Raw genomic sequence first — 21,616 nt, 5'->3', positions numbered from 1 at the left:
GACCCCCCTTGTTCCCTCTCACAGAGGCTCTTGCTGGAAATGGGAAAACGTGTGTGTGTGTGTGTGTGTGTGTGTGTGTGTGTGCGTGTGCGTGCGTGTGCGTGTGCGTGTGCGTGTGCGTGTGCGTGTGCGTGTGCGTGTGCGTGTGCGTGTGCGTGTGCGTGTGCGTGTGCGTGTGCGTGTGCGTGTGCGTGTGCATGTGGAGTGTGCCAAGCGCTGGCTGCAGATTCATCCTTCTCCCCGGCAGATGCCATCTACTCCCCGGAGAGGATTTCCAAACACTGTAGATGCACCTCAGCTTTATCTTCAAACTTGAAAATTCCACTTGTCAAGAAACATCACTTTGTTCAGTCTAGATTGAAAAAATAATAATTTTAAAGCTGCTTATGGGACACTAGTGATGGCTTTCAACCCAGTGGTGTACGACCTGGTACTGGTCGGATAATTAGAAATAATTAATCAATTCCATTGTTTTGACTTAAGGTGTTTTTAAGGTAGTGGTGGGTTGAAGAGGCTTCATGGAACAGATGATGAGGTATCACGATACAGTGTCTTTATTTTAAAAGACCAATAGATGTCACTCTCTGCTTTATAATCTTTGATTCTGATCGACTAATTCAAATGGCTTTGAGTGCCATCTAGTGGTTCAAAAATGAAGACACTGTATCATGATACCTCATTAACTGTATCATGATATCTAATCAGCTGCTTCATGAAGCCTTTTCAAAAACTAAATGATTTAATATTGTAGTCAGTGGTAGTGATGGGTTGATAAGGCCTCATGAAACAGCTGATGAGGTATCATGATACAGTTGAGGAGGTATCATGATACAGTGTCTTCATTTCACCACAAGATGTCATTTTCAGTTTCAAAATGATACCAGCTTTAATTGAATTTGTAGATTAGAGCCTCATCGACCTATAAGTAGTAAGTAGTATATTTCACGCATTTTTTCTAATGGTCTGTGAAATAAATGCCCAAATTTAACCGGATTAACTATATAGTAACCATATTACATTGTAATAAATCCTCACGGTGACCCCTGGACGCAGATCAGATTCCTCAATCAAAAAAAAGAAGATAATGTTGCAGTGTTTACTGAGAGGGAGTGAGAAAAATACATGATGAAAAACAAAGAGTGATGTACAAGTGATTTTATTTTTAAAATAGTTTTGAGGCAGTTTTGTTTCACATTTGACCGTCTCACTGACAAGTACGAAGAACTAATTCAAACCATTAACGCACAGTCGCCAGAGATAATGGACTCGTCTAACCTGAGGTCAGTGGCGTTGATTCAGCTGTTAAAATCAAGGCTTTGAATCCTCTTTAAAGCACAGGGCTGTGATCAGACGATCAGAGTCTTGCACCGTGCAGTGGGGGGATAGAACTCCTGCTCTTTTGATGACGACGCGAGAGGCGGCTGTTGTTCCGACGCCAGCGTCGTCATCAAGAGCAATTAAAGGTTGCTCGATGGCTTCAGGACATCTGGATTGACACCGGGATTGAACCTCAAACTTTTCATAATTAAGACCTTTAATATCCTTAAGGGTTCAGTGAACTAATCAACCTTGAAATGTTCAAAAAAGTTACAGGAAAATGCAGGAACTAAATGTTACGATGAGCTACAAAGAAAAACTCTTGAAGTCTTTTGAGTTCTTTTCTACCCTCCACCACAAGGGGGCGCACATTTTCAAAATGAGTTTGAAAACTATTCTAACTTCCTGAATAAGGTTATATGAAATATGAAATAGAAAAACGAAATCCCGAATCTTATTGAGAATGATAAAAAAAAACGTATAATGAATACAAATTAGTGAAATAAAAATAATCGGTAAAAAAATCCCCAAAAAAACCAACTATTTTTTTCGTCTTCCTGAATAATATTAGATCAAATACAGTTAAAAAATAAATAAATAAAGAATTAGTTCAAAATCCTATTCAAAAATACATAAAATAAATAAAAAAAATTTAAACAACCCAAAGCATTAACAATACCTAATAAGATAAAATGTATTATTTTTTATTATTATTATTACGTTTTTTAGTAGTTTTACTATTTAATTTTACATTTTTCAGGCCAAAAGCTCTTTACTTATTTTATATAATTTGTGTATAAACGTCATGGAAAACTACTTTTTTAGGATCTTCAAAACATATTTTTCTATCTTTTCTATTAATACCCAAACATTATTATATTTGTATTGATATATATATATATATATATATATATATATATATATATACATATATATATATATATATATATATATATATACTATATATATATATATAGTATATATTGATATTTGTAGTGCCTTTATAACATATGTGCAACATCACCTCTTTTGTAACTATCACAGCCGTTATTTAAAAATAAAAATAAAAATAAATGGTGTTCATGGTGTGATAGAAAAGGTTCTTTCCTAGTAGAGATCCTGATGTACAGCAACTCTCTCAAGTCTAAGTGCATCTTATATATCACGCCATGTGCAGATTTAGTCAGAGAGAGCTGTCGCTTATCACCAACCGTTGCCTGCTATTTTCCAAAATCTCACCTGTGATTTGCTGTTGTGTGTTCACGGCGTTTGAGTCATGTTTGCAGATCCCCGAGCTGCAGCTGTGTTGAACCTGCATAATAAAAGAATAAAAAAAGAAGGAATGCTGTCAGACAGAAGCTATTCATGTTTGCTGGTGCTGAGTTTTTCCTCTGCCTCGTCTTTTTCACACTTTTCTACCTCCCTGACTACAAATGTGAGCACTCTTCGGTTCCGCTCCACCTCAGAGGTGGGTGTTACAGACAGAAGAGCTTATCCACAGTGACCAGCCTGCAATAAGATGTACACATCCCATAATCATTAAAGTCATATTCACCCTTTTAAATCAGAAAAGTGGGAATGAAAACAGCCAGATGATAGTTTAACAGACTATCAGTGGATTATTAATTCAAGATATTGCACCCACAGCCTCACAAACGCACACACTGGAATTTAGTACACAAATCTAGCAGTTTGATTTAACAATTTTAATCTTCAGTGCAATTTTATACCCGAATATGGAGACTTTTTTGGCCTTTATTCAATAATGATCATGAAAAATGTCTGATGACTCATTTTTATCCCACATTAACGTTCATGTTATTTTTGTAAATTAGATTCTCTGAATATAGTTTTTTTCAACAATCATTTGTTGCCTTATTTTTTTTTATGTTGAACCCATAGTCTTACCAAGTGTACTACATAAATGAGATACGGAAAATATAATTAAGTAAAAATATATATATATATAACATATTTATGAACTAATTATATTATAAAATAAAAACATATGTATGTGGACCTGGATCAGGACAAGGGAAAGGGGGCGCCAAAAAGGACCCCATGAAAATTAAAATACATCAAATAGTGATCAAATTTAAACCTCAATATTTTCAGAATTTCAGCTCCTTTAGGAAATTGTAAAAATGTGAATACATCCCAATCGGGACAAGGACAGAATTGCTTGATAATTAGCATGTAGACCCCTGACCTCTCAGTGATGGTTTTAGGGAAGGGATTATTGATCCGGCCAAGGTACATTCTATTTTGACCTTTATACCCTAAATAAACACACACAAAATATCAATTCACATTAAAAACATTTTTTTTTAATATACATGATTTAAATTATTTTAGACTTCATTATTTTAATTAATAAACATACACATTTATTTTACTTTTGCCAAAAAAAGAATATATATATCCTTTCTTTCGGTAATATTTTTAATTAAATCGTCATTACTTACTTACTTATTACTTAATAATGATAAGCTTTTTCATGTTTTTAGGTTATCACATAATTAAAATCTGTCTTTTAGCGTGACGGTCCCTTACTACAGTCACGTTAGAATATGTATTTATTTGTCTCTGCTCTAGACTAAAAAAAAGAAAAAAACTCTACAGACAGGAACTATAATACAAATGGTTCAACTTTCTCTGATTCTGGGATTCATTTAACTTCCACCACAGCTAAATATATCACATTCTCTAAAGCCATTGGACATTTATAGTTGTAGTTTTATCGACTCAGTCTGATGAATATATTCTCTTGCATCACTCGTTATTTAAAAAAAGTACAAATCGAAGCTTCTAGTTTGGTGGATAAGCTTCCAACTCGTCGTCATGAGCGATTAAATCGCTTCCAAATGAGATGCATTTGGACTTGTCGGTTGTTTTTGTTGTGCAACAGCTCGTGGTGGGAAAAAAAGAAGCAAAAAAGATGAACCCGGTTTGGCTGAGAAAGGGCGTGTGTCAGTCCGGTCTGCTGTACCAGCTGCTGCAATCACTTCCAAGAGTGATATCAGTGTTTACTGACGCACCTCCAGTACTTTTCTGCATCGCTGCAGCAAGATGAGACGGCCAGCAGTCTGTTGTTGTTGGAGTAAATAAACACACGCAGGTAACCTTGTTAACGCATCCGGAAGTGTGTTGATGGAGTGTTGTGTTCAAGCTGCTGCAAATAACTTGTTGTGCATTTACCAGGAAGTATGAGTCCGATTCTCGAGTGGATCAATTTATATGAATCATCTCTGTGTTTGTTTGTTGTTTGTTTTGTGTTTGACACCAAAACAACACGTGATAAGTGTGAAAACATGCATGTTTAATTGTAGAGACTCACTCTTTTTAACGCCGTATGTACACAAATCTGCAGACTAACGTCAACAACACAATGACTTTTAAAGACACACAATTACAACACAAAAACAGATGCACACAAACACATGTAACTTTACCCAAAGAAGAGACACACAAAATGTGTGTTTTAATTAAGTGAATGGAATACAAACAACAAGCAGACACACATGTACAGATACACACATAGAGAAAAACATACTCAAACACACGTTTTCTTCAATCCATTAATGCACACAGACACATGTCACATAGAATAACACAAAAACACATGCACCCTTTCTTAAACACAATTTTAAACAAAAAAACCCATTAATGCACAAACATTGAAAATAACCCACACCCACACATGCATTTTCTTCAACACATAATTGTACACAAAACAACACACAAAACCTTTTTTTTAATTGATACGACAAAAAAACAACCACACACTTGCACACACATACAGCCTTAAACATTATTTTTTACAAAAAACACAACTCAACTGTTGATTAATCGTCCAAATTCTTTTTGCCCTTCAAAATAAAAGCACTCAAACAAAAATAAGAGACAGAAAACTGTCCAAATAAACAATTCTTTTCATTTCATTAAAGTATTTATTTAAGTAGGTATTTATTTTAAATTAACAATAACATAAGCAAGGTGAGATAAATAAGGAAATAAAGAAAATATGAGAGAACCAAGTAAAGATAATGATGAAAACTGACCAGAGAAAGCAGCTCTAGCTCCCTCTGTTGCAGAGGAGATTCGACTTATCAACTCAGGTGTTGATAAAGGACCTTCAATTATTGGAAGAGACATCAACATTACAAATGGATGCCGCCGTGGTTACCTGGGGACCGACCGCTGCGTCTCCGCCGGTCACGCTCCGCTGAAGACGTGCGATGCTGAAAAAAGGAGGCGGTGGCTGGCCTTGCTAAGATGAGATTAGTGAGCTGCAGGTAGTGGAGAGTTTCATAGGCTCCGTAGAAGCTGACGCGTCCCCGAGTTCAGCGTCTGATTTCTCTGATGTTTGCCGGAGATTCATTTAACTAGCTGCGGCTGATTAAAATGTCGACTTCCCACTTCTTCTTCTGCGGATGATAAGCTGGTGGTGAAAACTGTTTTGACATCCCCCTTTTTTTTGATGAAGTTCAAGAGGCAGTGACTGAAGAAAAAGGGACATTTACATGAGATCTATAGAGTGACTCATGGCCCCATTTAGACCGTAATATTGAATCCAGACTTTTATCCACTTGATAAAGAGAAATGTTGCTTTATACTTTCTTAATAGAAGTAAGTAAAGGTTACTTGTAAAGCGCCTTTCTAGACCAGGGTCACAAAGCGCTTAAACAATCCAAAACAATAACCGCAATTTAAAAATTGATCCTGAAAGAAATTGGCAGCGAAGGAAGACTTTTAAGAATCAGGGAAATGGGGGTTCTTCTACTAGAGCGGGTCAGAATTCTCGCTGCAGAGTTTTTTATTAACTGCAGGCGAGACAGATCCTTCTTACATACATGCTAACATAGTAGATTCTAACATACTGTGGAGGTTTAGGTCAAGAAACTCAGGAACATGAACATTACACTGACAATGTTCTGTTTGTTGGACTGAACCGTTTTTTATCTTACCTGCAGCAAGTCGACACAAACTAGCATCAGCTAATACACAACCAAGTTGCTCGCTCAAACGATGCTGTGTCACGGCTGCAAATGTCTTTTTAAAATGTTGTTTTATACGATTTATAAGAGTCATGTCCTGTCATCTTTGACTATGCTACATGTCGAACATGGCTAAAATATATTGTTTTAATTATAAATCACTTTTAAACTCTACATCGAAATGTTGTCCTATGTTCTGAGCTAGTAGTCTACATCTTCTAAGAGACGGTCATTGATCGTAACTTGGGATGATTATTGATTTATAGAATCCTAAAACGGTCATCTTTAACGATGACACATGACTGTCATGGCTTAAATATTATGTTTTAATTATGACATTTCTAAATTTTTTTCTTTCAAATATTATATTTTGTGAGAAAGTAGTCTACATTTTGAAGTCATTGATCGTACGTTCGGATAATTATTAATTCAAAGCATCAGAAATCGATCATCTTTGACAATGCTATATACTATCGTGGTTAAAATATGATATTTTAATTGTTAATTTATGTGAAAGTCTACATTCAGATGTTTTGATACTTTGTGAGCTAGTAGTGTACATTTTCTATAGGAGATCTATGACAACTCATTAATCGTAACTGGGGATATTCATTGTTTTATAATCTATCATCTTTGACAATGCTTTTTGCCTAGTATGGCTCAAATATGTTCAAGTATCAATTTCTCCAGAATTGTTCATTACAATGTTATGACATTTTGTGAGCTGGTAGTCTATATCCTCCTAAAGAGATTTATGGCAGTCATTGATCGTAACTTGGGATAAGTACTGATGTATACCCATCATGACTAAAATATTTTTTATTTGATCAATTTCTCTAAAAAATGATGTATATGTTGTGAAATGTTGTCCGATAGTGTTATTTACTAGCTGAAGCTATAGCTAGAATGGATTTGCTAGCAATGTTTTTTTTCTAGCAAAGAGCTTTAGATCAAGGAACTCAGGAACAGGGAAGTGACACTGACGGTTCTGTTTGTTGGACTGAATCGTTTTTTTGTCTTACCTGCAGAATATCCACACAAACTAGCATCAGCTAATACACAATCACGTTGCTCGCTCAAACGCTGCCGTCTTTCCCCTCAACATTTCACACATGAAGGTTGATATTCTTTTCATCTTTCTCTGCTGGCATCTGACTCACCTCCAGAGAGAGAGAGAGAGAGAGAGGGAAGAAAATCAATTTACTGTTGGCTTAGAAGAGAAAACAAAAGACTAACATTTGCTATTGAAAAACAGTGGAATTACACACAGTTTGTAGAAAATAGGGGGTTCAATCTAATGGAGAACGAGTTTTTGGTGTTGTTTTTTTCAACCCAGGATAGTTTCGTCTTACAAAAATGTTTACAACATTTAAAAACAACCCATATGTTTTGTTGAATACAGTTACATTTTGTACATTTACATTTATCCAGAGTGTTTCCTGTCTGTGTACCATGTTAGCTTCTTAGCTTCTGCTTCAAACAAGCTTACAAATATTATAGTCTTGTTCATTTTTTCACCGAAAATGTTCTTCAAAACAGGATGAACGTTACAGACGAGCAGTATGGAGGTATTTAGATGCTTTTAAGTTTCTATTTTACAACAAGAAGGTTGAAGAAAATGAGGGCTGTTGGTACTATGAACAAACATTTCTGTCTTTAACTCCAAAAAACACTTGTATTACCCTGAAAATAATCCCAACAAAAAAAAAGGTTTTCTGTTCCAGCTAAAGTAGAACACATTATTTCTCTGTTTTAGTTTTTAAGTTTAATTTTAATCAGTAAATGTCGTAAAAAAAAAGTTTCTTTGATTTTGTAAATCCAACACAATTAAATGCACCAAATTGATTAAACCGTCCCAATTTAATCAACGTAGGTTATTTTAGCTTATTTATTTTGTATAAGATTTTTTGGTAAAAAGGTTTATGCTAGTTTTTATTCACCACTATGTTTGCCTACTTGTCTTGTGTTTTCCTCACGTTTGATTCACTTTAACTGAAGGTGTCAAATCACAACAAAACTCTCAGGACTCCTTTTAACAGGCAGAAACCGCGAGTAGAACCAGACATAGTGTGAACAATTTTCGGCTGTGACCAGCTGGGAGAGTAGAGACATAGGGATGGAGAGAGAAGAGAGGGGGAGAAGACGGATGGAGAGGAATCTGGATCCACTGACACTGTCATGGCAGGGTGAATATGTGAATATATATTTATATATATATATATTTGTTTTTATTCTTTGTTATTTATCAGTCGGGTTTCCATTTATATAATGTATTGTGTGATACGTGCTCTTTTTTAACACCTAAATAATTCTGTGATCTCTAATAGTATAAAAAAAAAGTCGCAAATGTCAATGACAAATGACAAATAAAGGTTTATTTATAGTAAGTAAGTAAGTAAGTAATTTGTATTTATATAGCTCATGTTAAACTGTGAGGCACTAGTGGATAAACAGGAAGTTTCTGTCTTGATTCATTCTCCGGGTACTCGATTCCATTACCAAAGAGAATATTCATTGAAAAGTCGGCAAATATTCGAGCTAGCTAAGTAAATTTGCAGATTTATTTCAGAAGCAAAATGAATACCAACGGAAGAAGATTCAAGATTCAAAAATTTATAGTCACTCACCACACACACACACATACACACACACGGTGTACATGTGCACAAAGTTTGCCTTGCATCTGTTGCAACAGCTCTAATTACTAGCAACAACATGAAAACAAGGTCAGGGTTCCTGGATGGGATTGAAGATCCAGCAGACAAGAGATCAGGAAGACGAGTGGGTGTCTGGCAAACTAGGAAATGTGGTCGGGAGCGAGAGAGGAGACATAAGGGATGGGTAATTAACAGAAATGGGAGCAGGTGATGAGAGAAAATAACACTGAACAAATTTTAATTTACTACGATTCGATCATAGATGTGGGCCACACATGTCCAATGGGTGGCCAGGAGAACAAGATGATTTGAAAATGTAGAAAAAAAAATCTGTTTAATGTCACAAAATCTTTTCTAAACTGAAGTTTTGATGCCAATCACTTACTTACTTACTTACTAATCCCTAAATACTGAGCATTGTGAACACATTTTTGTCCGTCTGTGAACACCTTTAACATGTTGTGTTGAACTGGTTGAATATATCTGAGCTTTCATTTTGAATATTTGAATGAAATGTCTGATGTCCCTTTTTTTTTACATTTGGCTTGTTTCTACATCAAATGTTGCCCACAACCGGAAAAGGTTAGACACCCCGTCATGTAGGCTGTAAACCAACGTGGTGCTCGGTACAAACTTATTTTCCCTAAAGCCATGTCATTATCTATTTTTTGGTTTCTTTCTTGTTTATCACATTGGCAATAGTAAGTAAGTAAGTAAGTAAGTCATTTTTATTTATATATCGCTTTTCAAGACCAGGGTCACAAAGCGCTTAAACAATCAAAACAATATTCAATAAAGTATATACTTTAAAGGGCAAGATAAAACTGATAACACATCAGGAGTTCCAGAAAATCAAGGAAAGAAGAATATCACTTATCATCCATATAAATACATATTTAGTTATTTCAAGTGTGTAACCAGCTGATGGTAAACCTTTGGGAAAAAACAGCGCCTTTTGCAGTTGCAAAAAAGGTTGGGGGCCCCTGGCGTACACTATACATCGAGTCTCTTTCACAATAATAATCAGGTCAAAATCTAACGCGTATTTATTGGTGACGAAACTCCATTTAATTTCCCCGATAATTGACTTCAATATTGCTATTAACTTTTTCAATTTGTTGCTGTAAATGTGAGTGTTTGAGCTCACGTTGGGTCTATTAAAGTAGAGTTTTAATTAATGAAAGTAAATGGGCAGGAAGGTGGAGAGCGGCGGGGGATTCGTGCTCCACTGAAGGTGCAGAGCTCTGCCAGCGGTTTGTTTCTTTTAATGGAGGCAAAAGAGGAAGAGCTTAAGCCCGACTTATCATCATCGACACATGTGAATATTCGCAGAATCTTTGTGCTCCAGAGTTAATCCTCGACATGTGGGTATCATCGGTGCCTTAAAATAAAGTGAGAAAACCTACGACTCATGCGCGTGAAAACATGATTTGAGTTGAGTGAATATCGGTCCCGACCACATCCGCCCACGCGCTGCGGCTCAAAACCATATAGAGGGTTGAAAAACAGGCTCACACGTTGGCTGGAAACGACGCACGAGCGCTAGAAAGAATCACACGACACGGTATCTACAAACACACACACACACACACACCCAGCTTGGGGTGTGTGTGTGTGCGTGGGGGGGTGGGGGGGAGGGGCTCAAAAGAACAAGTCCATAATCAGAATGAGAGCTCTTCTGAGAATCCTGGAGCCCACCGTGGGTGTTTTGTCTTTCCCGCGAGGGATGCTCATTTTTGCGGAGGCAGGTTCTGCTCCAGGATTAATGAAAAGCTCCGTCTTCCTCATGAAAAGAGCATTTTCTCAATCTATTTACCATCATGCATACCACTGGCTCGCATTAGGCTGTGTTGACTTGTGTTCGCCTACAGCGCTGCTTCCTGATGTGGTCGCTGCCACTGCTGTGATCTTAGACGAGTGTACGCAACCCCCGCACCAGTCCTTCCCATTTACTCCTGCCTTTCTGATCGCTGCTGGAGAAACTCATTCTTCAGTAGCGGCATTGAAATATTACAGGCAAATAGAAGTCCACAGAAGTAATTACAAGGGAGGCGTGCAATAAGGCCTTTGTTTTGGCTTTTCCATTATTTACTCCGAGTTTGGTTATGAAGAGGAGGAATACAAGGTAATACGCAGAAGTGTGGTGGACATATATTAATGTGTAAATATGACCCATGTAATAACAAGAACTCCATACCAGAAGCAAAAACAAAATACTGATTTAGGAGGGCAGGAACAGACATCCAGAAAAAAACGTAATTAATGTATTTATTATTCTGTCCGTCTAGCCCTAACTCTAACCCTAACCCTAACCCTAACCCTAACCCTAACCCTTATCCTAATCCTAATTCTATACCATCTATAATTATCATTTTAAATAATTTTTACCTTTTCTGTAATGATTGGTTTATTTTAAACAATCATGGCTCTTGTGATAGAACTAACGATCTTAATGATTTATAACAGTTTCCTTGTTTGTTTTTGTTTTTTGAAACTGAACCAATGAAAGCCGTTTTGAAAATCTCTTATCGATAGAAATTCCCAAAGACAAGAACCTCAGCTGTACTTTTTAGCATCAGCTCACCGATCCTATCGCAGGATGGAAGCTGTGGGTGAAAATAAATATGACAGAATGATGAAGAAAACTCAATGATAAGGAACCAACTGACTTCAGTGGGGAATCGACTCGAGGATCCACGCTGCTAAGTTTTAGAGTATAAATGTTGCTCTGGGTTTTTTTCTTAACAATTGCAAAGAGAAAATAAAAGATTCTTCTTAAAAAAATATGTTTACTATTCTTTGGGGATCCGGACAAATCCCACTTAGCTTAAATGCACATATTTTCTATACAGAAAAAAACCTGGAAGAGAAACAAATAGAAAGAATGATCAAATTTTTGGGATCTGTTTATCATTTACATTCATTTATCTAAAATAAAAAGTTTGTTTGTTGTGTTATATTTCCAAAATTTCTGCCCCCCAAAACTACTTTTTTTTTTCAAAGTTTAAAAGCTTAAAGGGCTCCGACATCCCAGTCATTATGACTCCAGAGGTTTAGCATGATGGTCGTTAAACCCAGAATTATCTTATCGACGCTTGTGCCCTTCAAATATTTAAGTAAGTCCATCACTGGAACTGTGGAAACTTGAAGTGGATCCATGAGTGCTGGTATTTCAGAGAGGTCGTGTCCCATGAATTATTTATGGTCAACGGTTGTAATTACACAGCGACTACAGTGAGGCGGATTAGCTCGTGGAGCATCCACAACTGGTTCCTAGAGACATTCCAGGAAGCGCTCCCACCTGTCCCCCATCACCCCCCCGCCCCCCAACCACCACAAACTTCAAGAGTTGCCCTCCCGGCTTCTTCTTCAGTCAGCACTTTCTCCCCGGTGAGTGGCTGGCGTCAGGCCGGCCCCGCTCAGAGCTTTTAAAAGGCTGTAAAAGGTCCTGGAGAGATGTCGACCCTATTTTCCTCTCCCTGCGCCACCCCACACTCACCACCCACGCTCACCCCCCTACGCTCACCCCAACAAAAAAAAAAACAACCCCTCCAAGAAATCACAGCGCCTCGACATGTCAGCCGGCATTAATGCCACGTTCCCCAACGCTGGGGAGCCGACAATGCGGGCGAAGTGGGACAAGAAGAGCTCTTGCTTCAGGCGGTGAAAAAGAGCGGTCATCTCCACCACGGCAGCCTTTCCAACGATAGAGGGGAGAGGGGGGTGACGAGTGACTAAGGAAGCTCTGATTCATATGTTGGTGTTAATACAGGATGACGAGCACGGGGACTAAAATAAGACACAGATGTCTCCCGAAATCGCTTTTCGAGCAGACGACAACTGGAGGGTCCATTATGCGGGCCGGCAGTCCTGTCCTGTCCAGGTCGCCCTCATCCGTCAAGGTGAAATGGCAGAAGTGAAAATCGTGCTTGACAGGACAAACTCCCCTCGGGGAGACTAAGTGGCATCAACCTGTCGCGCCGGTGCACAGTTGATGACAAGGCGATGATGAACACCTTTCATTTAAAAAGGCGGACCGAGGCTGTACCTACTCCAAAATGCGTTCATGGGCAGAATATCGAAGGACATGGGGGCCGGGACAGGAGCCCACAGGGGACCCCACTGTTTCATAAGATCATGAGCTGGGAAGAGAGTTAGTGCGCGAGAGAGAAGACTTTTTTCTTTTTTTTTTTACACCGGTAAAAAGAATATCGCCGCTGCTTAATGCAGAGCTTGGCATCCAGGTTCAGTTTCCACAAAAAACTTGTCAAATTTGACACAGTGACAGAAGATTGATAGCTTTAAAGAGAAAGTTGTTTTGTAATCCGCTGAGAAAAATTTAGTAAAAGTACAGTAGAAAAGACGATTTAAAGTCTCTTTTTTTTAATGATCATACTTCAGTGGCGTTTGTGTGTTCAAAGCCTATTTTTTAATGAACAAAAAAAACAACTAAATATATTGGAAATTTAAAAAATCCATCTTTAAATACTAAAAAGAATATTAGATTAAAGTGATAGTTAACCCAACATTTTGTTTTGAGATAAAGACGAAGACAACTGTTACAGTCGCTACATTAAAATGAACATACAATTTTGCCTTTTTCTCTAGAAAATAACAGATTATTCTTAAAATAATCCCAACCCTTGTTCGACATGAGGCTGAGTAGAAAAGGAGTCAGGTTTGAATTTTAGGTGAGCTGACCCTTTAAGGAATCTTGATAAGCCTTTCCAGCAAAAGTAAATATGTCTTATTTTAAAAGTATTTTTAATTTGTCTGTTTCCTATTAATGTTTGGTTGTTTAACCAACAAGAAAAAGCAGATAGAGGTTGTGATACATTTAGCTAAGGCACATGACGTGTTTGCCTTTTAAAGGAAATATACTTATAACCCACGATTTGTAAATGTGTTTTTTATCGACTCACCTTAAAAAATTACACAATCATCACGATAAATAACAACCTAATTAGGAATGATTACTGGATATTCTTACAAGTTTTAAGTTCATTAATGATGCCTCATATATACTGTATATATATATATATTTCCTCATCAGGAAATCTTATTTAAAGCTAAAGACCTGAGCAAATTTATTTTAATTAATATGTTAGCACTAGTGGGAAGTTGGGGACACTTCATGATACAGCGCAGTGATTTCTACAGCTCAGCAGGTGGCGCTTCGTTGAATTAGAGATTTAGAGTCAGAATTAGAGCGCACAGTGCCATCTAGTGACCCTTCACAGTGACGACCTTGTTTCATAAAATCTCATTCAATGTTTAATTAATGGTCATCAGCTGTTCATGAAACCTCATTAGCTATTCATGAAAACTTATCAGCTGTTTAATGACACATCATCACCTGTTTCATCAAGGTTTATCAGCTGTTTCATGACACATCATCACCAGTTTCATCAAGGTTTATCAGCTGTTTCATGACACATCATCACATGTTTCATCAAGTTTAATCAGCTGTGTCATGACACATCATCACCTGTTTCATCAAGGTTTATCAGCTGTTTCATGACACATCGTCACCTGTTTCATCAAGTTTTATCAGCTGTTACATGACACATCACCTGTTTCATCAAGTTTAATCAGCTGTTTCATGACACATCATCACCTTTTTCATCAAGTTTTATTAGCTGTTTCATGACACATCATCAGCTCTTTTAAGAAACTTCATCAGCTGTTTCATGAAACCTGGTCAGCTGTTTGTGAAACATCTTCTTCACTATTAAGCAGGACATAAGTACATCTTTTATTAAGTTTGGCCAAACTTTTAACTTGTCTAATAACTCAGGGCCAGATAGAAGATTCTGTTGCTCACAGAAACCGTCTTTGTGATGGAGTTAGAATAAAATCGGCAGACTTTGTTGCTGATCATCATGCTGTCTCACTGCTGGGAATTCTTTGACTGATGTTCAGTGTTCACCCGAGTAAAACTGTGTGGCAAAAAAAAGAGAATCCCCAGTTCTAAATTTACACATCGGCTAGTCAGTGGAGATAAAACATAATACATTCTTAAAATGTATGATATCAATTAGATAATCAGATCCTCTCCCTGACACCTTGAACTGAATATTGTGTGGCTTCTAACTGTGTCTGCTTCCTATGTCCTCAACTAGCAAAGGAAACACTTATAAATAATAATTCAACTTTAATGTGTCCTTAATGTTGCTAATGTGTTGCTATTGTTGATTCAAAGATGTCAGATAAGTGTTGTGAATTGTCGTAAAGTTATTGTTCTTACATTTATATCATCCCAGTTTGAATTCTTGGCACTTTTGCTTTTACACCGTCAGACACATTATTAATTTTTATATATGGAAGATAATTTATTTATTGGATTGTAAATTGAACTCCTTGGAAGATAAATGTTGCATTTCTGTGTTTTTCTCACTACTGTTGGAGCATTTAAAAGTAAACTATTTCAACTTAAAATGTATATTTCATTTATATAAACCAAAGGTTGAACATGATATGAACCTTTTTAATGTAGAAAATGGTTAAAAACACAACATTTTATTCATTTATCGTTTTCTTACCGTTTATTTTCACTTCAATATTTTCCATAATTTCCCTTCCAGCATAGTAAATAACACTCACTACACAAGCTACAGTACATCTGCAATGACCACTTATGACAGAATGAAACACAATTTCACCAACAGTAGCTACATACACAAGAGCTCTCGTCGCACACCTGCAACAACTGATCCACTCGTGCTGCCACGACAGCAGCAGAATTCTGATTTCCCTTTGTTAAGGAAGCTCAGAGCCAGGAATCTTCTTTTTTTTGAACAGCTCAGCAAGTGCAGCAGGAAGTTTTCTGGCCGACAACTTCTTAGTGACTTGGCTGACGGATACTCAACAAAGTATGTCTGGCTCTGAGCAATAACACTTGAAGGACACTGGCTTGTATCTCGTCTCACTTTAAACACGATCATGTGCAACATTGAAAAAACACATTTGGATTGATCGACTAAAGAGCGACAGGTCCATTAAGATCCACGTGCACTACGTAGACGATGACATTAGCAAGAGATCAAGTGTCCTGGATCCGAACTGAGGCGACTCTCTCACCTTCAATCCATCCACAAATCATTAGCCGTCTAATGAGGGACATGATGCTCTGACAGCAGGACAAGCCGCTCACATCGCCATGACAACCAGGATCCTCCTCCTCCTCCTTCACCTGTTCTAATTTCCTCACCCCTGGTATCAGCTAATATTGGCTCTTCAGACTTTGGGAAGTGTTCAGGTTCAGCTGTGAAAGTGCAGGATAATGATGCACCACCTTTTTAACATTAGAGAATAGTATCTGCACTCACCATCACTGTGGTTCAATTACATCGATTTCTTTTTTTTCTCTTTCCTTTTGTTATACTGCGGAGGATTTCACTCCCGAAGCTAATAAGAGACCAGTGAGAGAAAGACAGAAACTGGTGCACCTTGTATCAATTCATTAGATCATGTTAAGAGTAATCTTTGAGTCAGGATGAATTATTATTTTGTGTCAGATCAGTGTGACTCTCCTGGTCACATAAAATTGACTTTAATTTTTTTTAATTTTTTTTTATCTGCAGTTATAACATATAAGACAAATGTGATGTCACCAATTTCTCACTAGTGCTAACATTCAGACACAAGTTTTATTTTATGAGCTTCTGTTAAAATAAAAATGTTATTAAACATTTATTTAACTGACATACTTTATTGGCATTCTAAATATACATTTTGCATTTTTTTTCCAAAAACCTCCTTCCTTATATATATTCCATATTTCTAAAAAGTAATCGTTGCCTTATTAAAATAACATCATTGATACATGTTTTTTTAATATATATTAAAGTAAAATGTATCATACAATGATCTCATATAATGACTTAATGATTTGGAATTAGTTTGACTTTCTAATGGGTTAAATGGGTTTCATGAAACAGTTTCACGATACAGTATGATCATTTAAAAAGCCTGTTAGGTGGCGCTCTTCTTCTCTTAGTTTAAAAATGATAGGAGATAATGATAACAATCTAGTGGCCTTTAAAAAGTTAAAGAGACTGTATCATAAAACCACACCAACCTGCTACTTCATATGACGCTGATACATCTGAGTTTTTTTGCGTTTTCAACTCCAGCGGCATTTAAAACTACAAATATATATTCTTGTTCCTACAGTATCAAAATATATTGCATCGTTGTCCCTATATCGTGATACAAATGGTAACGTCCCACTGTCTTAAAACACACTGAGGTCCAATAAACACCCTCGATTGTTTGCAGGTGTGTGTCTGTCGATACTTGACCTTTATTCTCGTAAACCAATCACCGTAAACCGACCATGAGTGAGTGAGAGCCAGGTAATTCACCAAAGTGTAACAGATGGAACTCAGCTTTATTACATAAACATGAAATTGTTGAGCTACCAATTTAATGGAATCTCTAAAAGCTTTTCTAACCTTCACCCTGATGTGCTGCTCATAATGACACACACAGCTAAGTTTAGGATATCTCTATAAGTGCGTGACTAAAGCAATACTAGCTGAAAAGGTGTGTGAAGGAAAGGGAAGAGTTTAATACTAAGTGTTTCTTATTTGACTAATTCATTTAACCACGAAGCGGTAAAATTGAATCCTGAATTCTAAAGTTATATAAAAAGCTTTCCTACCTGCAGCTTTTTCGTCTCTTGCTGCTTGTCATTGTGAAAAGGCAAAAATGAAGAAAGAAAAAAAAAAGCTTCAAGCGAGTTAATCACATTTTGGCAGCATCATCCCAACACATATAAACATGATTTATAGCCCTGGAGCTCCAGTGCCGTACTCACAGATAAATGGATTAAATTCGCTTTGTAATTGTTGAATGTCACCTTTCCGTGAAGTGCTCTACGCTCTTAAATCTGACTATTGTTTACAACCTTTAAGTAGTGACGCAAGGACGAACCTGGAAAGGATCGTCAGCATCGTTTTGAAGGATTACAGACAACATGTACGACTCTACCGAGTGTCGGCGCTGATGACGAGCTTGTACTTTTACACACACTTTTCCAACTCATGCACAAACATCTGTCCTTTATTTCACCTTTAACTTCTATCCATCAAACCTTACCTCGTTTAAACTATTCGTGATAGCTTGACAAGGCTTCACGAACACCTGATGATACAATTGCTGTGTCTTAAATCGCATACTTCTCTTAGTGCACCGTTAGTATGCATCAGAATAGTGTACGTACTAGCTAGTACGCAAATTCTTGACAGATAGTATGTCTGAAATCAAACATTGCCGCTACGTTCTAACCGTAAATGACGGGACAGCTTCTTCTTACACTACTATTTAACGATGTTTGCAACCAGCGGTGGGAACAGTATCGCCGACATATTCGTGAGATATTTACACCGGTATCAGCACCGAAGAAGTATCATCCTCCTACTGCTGGCTGAAAATACACCTAAAATGCACTCCATTTGAGTGGTACTGAAGTAACTTCCGTTTACATCGTTAACGTCACTAAGATGGCGGCCGTTTAGGGTAGAAAGTGACCAACGATCCATACTCAGTTTTGTGGGCGTTTTAGTACGACACTTTAGTGTGCATGGAGCACTACATTTAGCATACTAAGAATTGAGATGCACTTATGCACTAAAAATACTAAGTTGAAGTATGCAAGTATGCGATGTGAGACAAAGCCTGCGTCTTCATTTTGAAAAAACGCTAGATGAGTTTGAAAATGATTCCAGGTTTCATCAAGATTATAAAGTGGATAGTTGTGTTACAGTGTATCATGATACCTTAGTTGCTGTTTCATCAGGCCGCGTTAACGCATCACTAAAATATTCTATACTTAAGTGTTATATTGTTTTTTTTCCAATTACAAAACAAACGTGTTACTTAGTTTCCTCTCAATTTATAATGTAATATAGCTTATTTCTTATTGTTTGACCATGCATTTTGACTTTTAAGTCCTACAGACGCAGGACAAATGATCCATTGCGTGTGTTATTAAGTTTGATATCACGGCAGGTCCTCACGGCAGGGTTCACTGTATATCTGATCACATGGTAAATGCACCTTCCTGCTTTGCTAATGTAGTCAAAACAACATAATTATGTCCACGAGAAAGAAATTAATTTGGCAAATGAATGGATGAACTAAGATCAAATCAAATTAATTAAAAAATGAAATCGCATTAGTCCGTCTTTCTTGGCTCATGTAGCTGTTGCTGCATTGAGGATCATGATGGAGTTTTAATATTATGATGAAATAAATGGAACCACAAAGATTTCAGAGAGTCCAAGCGTATGTCGGTCATGAATCAATATTTGAAAATAGTTGTGAAACTAACTTGTTTCTTTTATACCATTGTTTTGTCACTTTTCTTTCTCATGTGCTATCCACGACATCTCCTTGTGTTCCTTTGTCGGACTATTGTTTTACATTTATTCCACCATACAACAGTTTAAATCTTTCTTTCTTCTTCTAATCACCCTCATACACTGTGGATGCAAACACCAGTTAACACAACACATAAACATACTTTTGAAAAAACACTAAAATCCAACTTTGATATCATTTGAATAATTTGTAATCACTTTCACGTTCATTAAAAGTCCATTTCAGCCACTTTCACAGCGCGGTTCACTTGTTGATGAATTTATGGAAATCCAAATCCGCTGCACTCGTTTTTATCAGAAGCACTTTTCATTTCCACCAAGCATTATTGTTTGGCGTGTTAAATCATGTTTGCCGCTGATGAGCTCGTACAGATAAACGTTCATATTCATCTGGCTAAATTGGATCGCAGCTTAATACGTGGCGCCGAAGTTTCTTTTTAATTGAATAGACATGCTCACACAGTGATTTCCTTGTTTACTGAGGAGTCGGTACAAGACGAGTCTTTTGTCGAAAATGATTTTGATGTCGTGAAAGCGACACTGTTTTGTTTGTTTAATTAACAGAGGAGTGGCGTTGATACACATGAACGCTGGTGGAACTTGTAAGGGTTAGTTTGACCCGCTGTAGAAAGCCCTTTGAATGTCCAAAGAACGATTTTATTGAGTAAGTATCAGAGAAACTGAACTATAACCTTCATATTACATGCAGCACACAAATAGAGGTTACCATCTTACACTTTACTTTAATATATTTTACTTGTATAACTCCATACCTCCCTAAACGATGAGCTCAATTGGACAGCAGGTGCCAGCACTGTTATTAAACAAACTCAATAAATAGCAGTAGAAGCGAAGAAGAAAGCGCTTCAATCATGCAGCCCCCAAAAAAACCTCATCTATAAAGCACTTACTAAACAAATATTTACAGAGTAGATAAACACTGATTTCACCATTGACACAAATTCTAAAGATGGGCTGGATTTCTTACTAACATTTCCCATTCATCAGTTTTACAAGCGCCATAACTAACCTAAAGGGCAACTAAAGTGTTGATTTAAGTGACTCTTATAAATATCTTAGAACTCTATTGTATCATCAGTATAAGTCTGTTTGGACAAAACCCTCTTTTAATTGAAATATGGACATTAGAAAATGATCTTAAGCCCCGCCCACTGAAAACATTTGTTAACCATAACCACACCCACTCTGCTGTGATCCGTGGGGTCTCCACCTCCAAGGGACTCATTGTATTAAAAAAGTAGGGTGTGATTAAAGTTAAAGATGGGTGACATCACAGATATTTTGGCAAAAGGCAATGAATCCTACATAAAGTTCATGGATCCAGATGGTCATCCACAAAAATGTATCAATATATAAAATTTCATAGAATTTTGTTTTGGAAGCAGACAAATCCCCAAAAAACAAATTATATAGTTTAGTGTATATATGGTATAGTCTAGCTAAGAGTAATTAAGTACGGTGGTAACCCAACTTTTGAGATAGTGAAGCAACCGCCCAGAATCCCTTTTTTTTTCTTTTACTTTAAACGCGTTTCGCTAATAGTGAAAGCATCATGCACACATCTCATTTTTAGTTAATTTTCATCCTAAAGAATTCCAAGCACCACTATGTAGATTTACACAACTTTATTGACACACAGAAGGGGCTTCTTAATGTCACCAATGTCATCACCCTGTTTCAAACTGTGCTCCAGTTTATACTTTTTCAAAACCAAAGACTAATATCTCACAAGGGAGCTTACATGAAGGAAATATGTGAAGTGCAGCCGAGGGAGCAGGTTGCAGTATTTCTTTTATCTCTGGAGAGAGAAAGGGAATGTAGATTCGGTGAAGTCTGGGAAAGTTTGATGGTTGTGCCGCAGAGGGTTTCAATTTGTCTTGAACATTAAAGGGCAACTAATGTGAAACTACAACTCTCCTGACTCACGTTTGAAATGTAGAAGTCCTTCTCTCCAACATGCAATAAGTCCCTCATCATGGCCATGTTTTACTTTATCGCGTGAAGACTCGCAGAATGAGAGGTTTTGAGAGCAGAGTCCATTATGATGTAATAATACTTCTCCTGCAGTACAGAAGAATGCCCTGCTTTTTTCTTCCCTTGGAGGTGGAGACTTCCTGGATTGATGACGCGTGGTGATGAACCTCGATGTTGTAATGGTAAACAAGATTTAATTTCTAGAAAAACAGTGTTTTCAGTGGGCAGCACATTTTCTATAGTAAAAATTTCAATGAAAAGAGAG

The 21,616-nt window shown here is 37.1% G+C and overlaps 1 protein-coding gene across 2 annotated transcripts in view; it reads left to right on the top strand.

Annotated features, from left to right (window-relative positions):
* The window catches only part of LOC148071275 (metabotropic glutamate receptor 4-like), a 232,898-nt gene that overhangs the window by 5,486 nt on the left and 205,796 nt on the right, over positions 1–21,616 (top strand). The window contains exon 1 of one of the 2 annotated variants that reach the window (XM_087800961.1): positions 4,360–4,435. The exons of the other annotated variant lie outside the window; for it this stretch is intronic. The gene's annotated coding sequence lies outside the window, so the exon portion shown is untranslated. Of the gene's footprint in view, positions 1–4,359; positions 4,436–21,616 lie in introns of those variants that run through there. 2 annotated transcript variants of the gene reach the window in all.

The sequence above is a fragment of the Callionymus lyra genome, chromosome 10, assembly GCF_982586985.1.
Source record: "Callionymus lyra chromosome 10, fCalLyr1.hap1.1, whole genome shotgun sequence".
Taxonomy (NCBI): domain Eukaryota; kingdom Metazoa; phylum Chordata; class Actinopteri; order Syngnathiformes; family Callionymidae; genus Callionymus; species Callionymus lyra.
Note: the sequence above shows the minus strand (reverse complement) of the source record. Positions and strands in the feature narration are given on the sequence as shown.